The sequence below is a fragment of the Sus scrofa genome, chromosome 7 (genome assembly GCF_000003025.6).
Source record: "Sus scrofa isolate TJ Tabasco breed Duroc chromosome 7, Sscrofa11.1, whole genome shotgun sequence".
Lineage (NCBI taxonomy): Eukaryota > Metazoa > Chordata > Mammalia > Artiodactyla > Suidae > Sus > Sus scrofa.
In genome coordinates, this window is record NC_010449.5 from 32,334,228 (window position 1) to 32,340,227 (window position 6,000).

At 47.4% G+C, this 6,000-nt stretch overlaps 1 long non-coding RNA gene across 2 annotated transcripts in view; it reads right to left on the minus strand.

Moving 5' to 3' along the window:
• The window catches only part of LOC102161912, a 42,244-nt gene extending 38,151 nt beyond the window's left edge, over positions 1-4,093 (minus strand). For both annotated transcript variants that reach the window (XR_304410.3, XR_002345690.1), the window contains exon 1: positions 3,621-4,093. This is a non-coding gene — a long non-coding RNA (uncharacterized LOC102161912). The remainder of the gene's footprint in view (positions 1-3,620) is intronic.

Consider the following 6,000-nt stretch of genomic DNA (forward strand, 5'->3'; position numbering starts at 1 on the left):
GTGCAGATCCCTGAGGCAGGGAACTACTTTGAGGCTTTGAGTAATTGGGGTGAGAAACCTTTTGACCTCCAGCCACAACCTTTTGTCCCAGAACATTTCACAACCTGGAAAGGGAGCTCTGACTCCCAAGTGGAGGAAGAAAGGGAGTTCACGTTTAGCGAGTAGCTGAGATGAGCCAAACCTTGTGTTAAATATTTAATTCCCACCCTCGCCCTGCAAGGCTGGCTCTATTATCCCCAGATGAATAAATCAAGGCTCAGAGAAGGTAATTTGCCTGAAGTCTCACAGTTTTTAGATTAGTTGACCTAGAATTTGAACTCAGAGTCTGTCGGACTCTGGAGACTCTATGAAGGAATCATGGAGTCATCAAGGGTGAAATGCCACCTGCAAACTTTACCAAGGCCTGCAGGTCCCTCCATCTGCTGCCAGACATGGTACCTTTCCAACCTCCCTCACTCCTTATCCTCTCCCTGGGCTGCCAGTTCATGACTATATGCTATTCTCTGGTCATGCTTGCACTCATCTCAGCTTTCATTTTCTGGCTGGGAGTTAACAGCCTTAATGAGGAGCTGTTCTAGGGGGGTCAATCACTGCATACCCACTCATGCCCTTTCCCCGGGACTCCTTACCTCAAAACTGGGATGGACACTTGAACAAGGTCAGTTCAGGTGTAATTAGCCCAGCTGCTGGTGCTTTGTAGGACCTTACTTAGCAAAAAGAAGCTGTTTGAATCACATGCCTTTTCAAGAAGTGGAAACTAGGCACTGAATCAGTAGCAGCACTTAAATTATAAAGATTGAATTAGAAAGGGGAGCAGGAAATGGGGAAAGGTGTGATGATCCACTTCTGAACTGATGAATAAATAAGTCTATGTAAGGATGAAAAGACAACCTACAGAATGGGAGAAAATACCTGCAAATGATGTGACCAACAAGGGCTTCATATCCATAATATACAAGGGGCTCATATAACTCAAAAAAACCAAAAAACCCAATTGAAAAATGGGCAGTAGACCTACATAGACATTTCTCCAAAGAAGACATAATGTCCTTAATAGATCCCTTAACCCACCCTTTCATGTACATTATTTATTTGGTGCTCTGTGCAGATTTTCTCAAATCTCTTTTCAGGCTCTGTCCCGCTCCCGATTTCTTTGTGATTCTGTTTCTAAGAGCCATGCACCTATGACTCTTTTTGAAGGACTGGTTCAGGGCTACTGGAATTGCTTCGCTCATATTCAGAAAGCCAAAAGTGCCCTTGGAGCAGTCCTTAACCAATGACTGACAGATACATGGATACATGAAAGCCCAGCTCCCTTGCCTTGAGTCGGGATAAACTCTGAGATATAACTTATACCACAGGACCTTCTTTGGATAAGGCTCAGCCCAGGACTTGGCCTGAAATTATACCCTTCCTTAGCTTTGTCTCCTTCCTTGTCCTACTCCCCCATTCCTTTACTGGATTCTCCTAGGAACACTTCCTTAATAGCTCACTTAACCCACAAATCCTTGACTCAAGGTCTGCTTCTGGGGAACTTAACCTAAAACAGTTCGCAATTATTCACTAACCAGCAGGTTGCCATGTGACTTGCGGTGCCTGGGGAGAGGGGGAATCTATTTCTCAGACCTCCCTGAGTCAAGCTTGGCCATGTGATGTGCTTTGACCAATGTAATGTGATAAGTATGCCACACAGTACTTGAATCCTAAGAATCATCACATAGTACTAGAATTGTTCTTTTTTCTGCAGAAAGGCCAAAATAGGAGCTGCTCCTTCAGCCTGGGTACTAGAATAAGATGTGCGAAGCAAAATCACATCTGACACAAAGCCAAAATGAACCTTTATAATTGAACTTTAATTATTGTAAGACACTGAGATTTGGGGGTTATTACTACAGCATAACCTATGGTGTGTAATACAGCAGTGTAACAGAGTAGTTAAAAGCATGTGTCCTGGAGTTAAGATAGCCTGAGGTCAAAGCCAAACTACCATTTACTACCTGTATAACCTTGGCCAAGTTACTCAGCCTTTCCAAGCTTCAGTTCCTTCATTTGTAAAATGGGGATAGTAGCGATATCGAACTCATACGGCAGTTGTGGGGATCAAATGAGTTAACACATATAAAGCACTTCAAACAATGCTGATAAATGCTTATACTAACTAAACTATAATTATGAGTTGCGATAGTACACCCCTAAGTTTTCAATGTCTTCTCCCACAACCACCAAGCTCATTGGTTGCCTCTATAGCAACCATTCCACTTTTCCCTCAGTCTTGATTTCTGTTTGGGTATCTATGTGCTTCCGTACTGATTTCACTGTGACTTCACTTGGTCTAGGATGAATCAACCAACCAACAGTGTCCCGTTAAACTGGGTCCCAGGAGGGCAGGTAAGGAAGCCATGATATAAATACTTCCTTTGTTGCCAATTTCAAGCTACCAATGGCTTAACAACTGGCTGGCAAAATTCTCTTTTGGGGGGGCGGGGCGTGCCCCGCAGCCTGCAGAAATTCCTGGGTAAGGGATCAAACCTGGGCCACAGCAGCGACTGCTAGCCACAGCAATGACAACACCAGGTCCTTAACCTGCTGAGCCACCAGGGAACTCCCCAAAATTCTCAAACATTTAACAATCACCCACTGAGCTAGTATGAGCCAGCTGCAGCATACCATATTCCATTCCTCTAGCCATAATACACAAGAGCAAGCTGCTCCAATCAGTGAGAATCTCAGGACTTTTGCAACTAATCAAACATAAACAATTCCCCTGCATTTTGTAAAGTATAAAAGCACTATCCAAAAATGTATTAGTTGAATACATGAAACTGCCAATACTTAACCAGTTCTGATCTACATAAAAGGCAATTCCATATGATTCAGCCTAACAGATCAAATACACAAGACAATATGCCAGAAGAAAGAAAGAGGGAGGAATGAAGATGGAAGGAAGGGGAGAAGAAGAGGAGGAGGCAGATGCCACCAGAAACAAATGTGAAAAATGACCATGTGAGGTTTAAAAAGTGATGCCAATCCTGGAGTTCCCACCATGGTACAGCTGAAACGAATCTGAGTTACATCCACTGAGGACTCAGGTTCGATCCCCGGCCTCGCTCAGTGGGTTAAGAATCCGCGTTGCTATGGCTGTGGGTAGGCTGGCAGCTACAGCTCTGATTCAATACCTAGCCTGGGAACCTCCATATGCCCAGGGTGCGGCCCTAAAAAAGACCAAAAAAAAAAAGTGATGTCAATCCTTCACTCCACAATGAGTATTAAATATAATTCTGGACAACTAGGTTCTTCGTAATTCAGTTACAAACCCTCTGGGCAGTATCCCAATATACCATACAAGTTTATCTAACATCTTCATTCTTCTAACCTTGTTTTCATTGCGGCACTAACCCGTGATTCCCTCCCTTTCCATCAAGCGCGAGAAATTCAGGAAGGTCGGAGGAGAGATTTTTGGCAAGCACCTTTCGATAGGTTTGGGGGAAAGTTAGGTTATTCGGGGGAGTTCCATTTTTCTGTGAACTTTTTCTCCTCATAAATTCATTCGCAGCAAATTGGGAAATTCGAGACCCGAGCCGGGCGCGCTCCTCCACCTCTCAGAGCCTGAGGTAACTCACCTGGGCCGTGGGGATAAGAAGGTCTCTCGGGGTCTGGCCGTGAGGATTAAACAGGAAAATAAAACGTGCAGGGCACGACGCTAACGGGAGCCAGGACAATTTAAACCCCAAAGGGCATTTCCGGAGCCCAGCCCCCAGCACGTGAGGAGAACGTTGTCTCCAAGGCCGCCGCCGCCGCCGACATCCCAGCCGCTCACTGTTGGCGCCCGCGGTGGGCGTGGCCCCGCTCCCAGAATGCTCCGCAGGTCCGTCCCAAGATGTGAGGGTCCTGCCCGGTGTACTGGCCCTAGCACCGCGATCCACATCACATTGCGGAGGCGCCCACCGTGCCCTTGCCCTCCTGCCACCTCCTACTGCTCATCCCACAGGAGCAGCATTTACAGGCTGACACCGCACAGCCAGCACAGATACGCTAGCCCACACCTCCGCACACAATACCCTATGCTTTCTGCCCACAGAGAACATACCCCACCACACAGCCCACGCGACAGTGCGCTCAGAGCATGCGCAGCATCTGTGCTCATACCCCATCTCAGACCCCACGCCGAGTACAGAACTCCCAGCCTACACCCAGGCTTCGCTCTACTTGCCAAAGACATGCATGCATCCTGTGATACGCCAAATAGCACACACCACACACTACGAACGCCATGTATTTTGCCAAGAAACTTCACGAGTCATTCACACGTTCACACCCTCTCCTGGAGTCAGACTTAACACACACACACACACCAAAACGCAGTCCCCCACCCCCCACCCCCCAGATGGCAAACATATATTCCATGCTACACCACACACAAAATACTCATTTAGGGTGTTCTTTTGTGGTGCAGGGGGTTAAGGATCCGGCCGTTGTCACTGCAACGTCCTGGGCACGGGTTCGATCTCTGGCCTGGGAACTTCCACATACCATGGTCTTGAGGGGAAAAAAAATACACACACACACACACTTAGACACACACCCCCCGTCCCCGCTAAAAAGAACACACATTCATGACACCCAAGCGGCATGCTTATATTACCCACACCACACTAAACACAACATACTATAGAAGCCCTGACATAATGCACGTGTCTTATATCACATGCACACATTACATCATCATCACACTCAGCAACATATACCCAACACCCAAAACCTCAATGTACCAACAGACCCACGCTACTATGGCCACTGTGCACAAACATGACTAATCACACGTATTCACACCTCAGCATGTATATACACCACACCAGACAAAAATCACACCCACCCCTGACCCACCCAACCCTCAGGTACACACACCAATGGTGACCAGTCATCTCCCGTGTCTGGAAATGGTCTGATTTTAGCACTGAGAGTCCTAAGTCCCAGGAAATGCCTCAATTCAGAGGAATCCAGAATGATAGTCCCCCACACATTGTTCAAGTGAATCAGACCTGTACCCTTAGTTAATACCAGTGATAAAATCTGAGCCGCTCTTGGCAGGGCAAAGAGGTGGGGGCCACAGAGCTAAGGAGACTCAAGAATGTCTCCAGTCACTATCAATCGAAGAAATGCAGCTAGGGAGAGGAAATGCCCTAAAAACAAAGTTGCTCTCAGCACCTTCCAAAAAAAGGAAAGAGGCAGAGTCCTAACCACACCTAACTTTGGGGTTTTATCCTTGGCAAAGCATTTTTACTGAACTTATCTCATTTGATCCTTACAAAAAACTGTGAGTTGGGAGTGCCTGTCGTGACCTAGTGGTAACAAATCCAACTAGTATCCATGAGGACTCAGGTTTGATCCCTGGCCTCACTCGGTGGGTTAGGGATCTGGCATTGCCTTGAGCTGTGGTGTAGGTCACAGACGTGGCTTGGATCTGGTCTTGCTGTGGCTGTGGTATAGGCTGGCAGCTGCAGCACCGATTTGACCCCGAGCCTGGGAACTTCCATATGCCGGGGCAGGTGTGGCCCTAAAAAGCCAAAAAAAAAAAACCTGTGAGGTGAGTAGCGTAGGTGCTATTACACACAATGCTGAAAAGCATAGGCACCTGCTTGAGGTCAGGCAGAGCAAATTTGGAATAAGTCCCATCTCCCTGTTCACCCCACCCAGGTTCCCCCCCAACCTTTCGGCTACCTGCATAGTCCTCTCCTTCCCCTCTCCTGGTTGAGACACAGTGCCTAGAATCAAGAAGCCACCTGTCTTGAGCCACCACCTTTCACTCCCTCCTATTAGGGCAAGGCGCCCAGGCCGCCCCACCCTCAGGGTGGATTAGGCCTCCGCCTCCTGGTTGGGGTTTAAAGTACATCAAAAGAGATCCTTGCATCAAAATAGCTCTCACAGGCCCTGTGTGGTCCCTTGAAATCACACCCAGAGAGACCCCTTTTTCAGGTAAAGGCATTGGACCTTAAGGGCTCC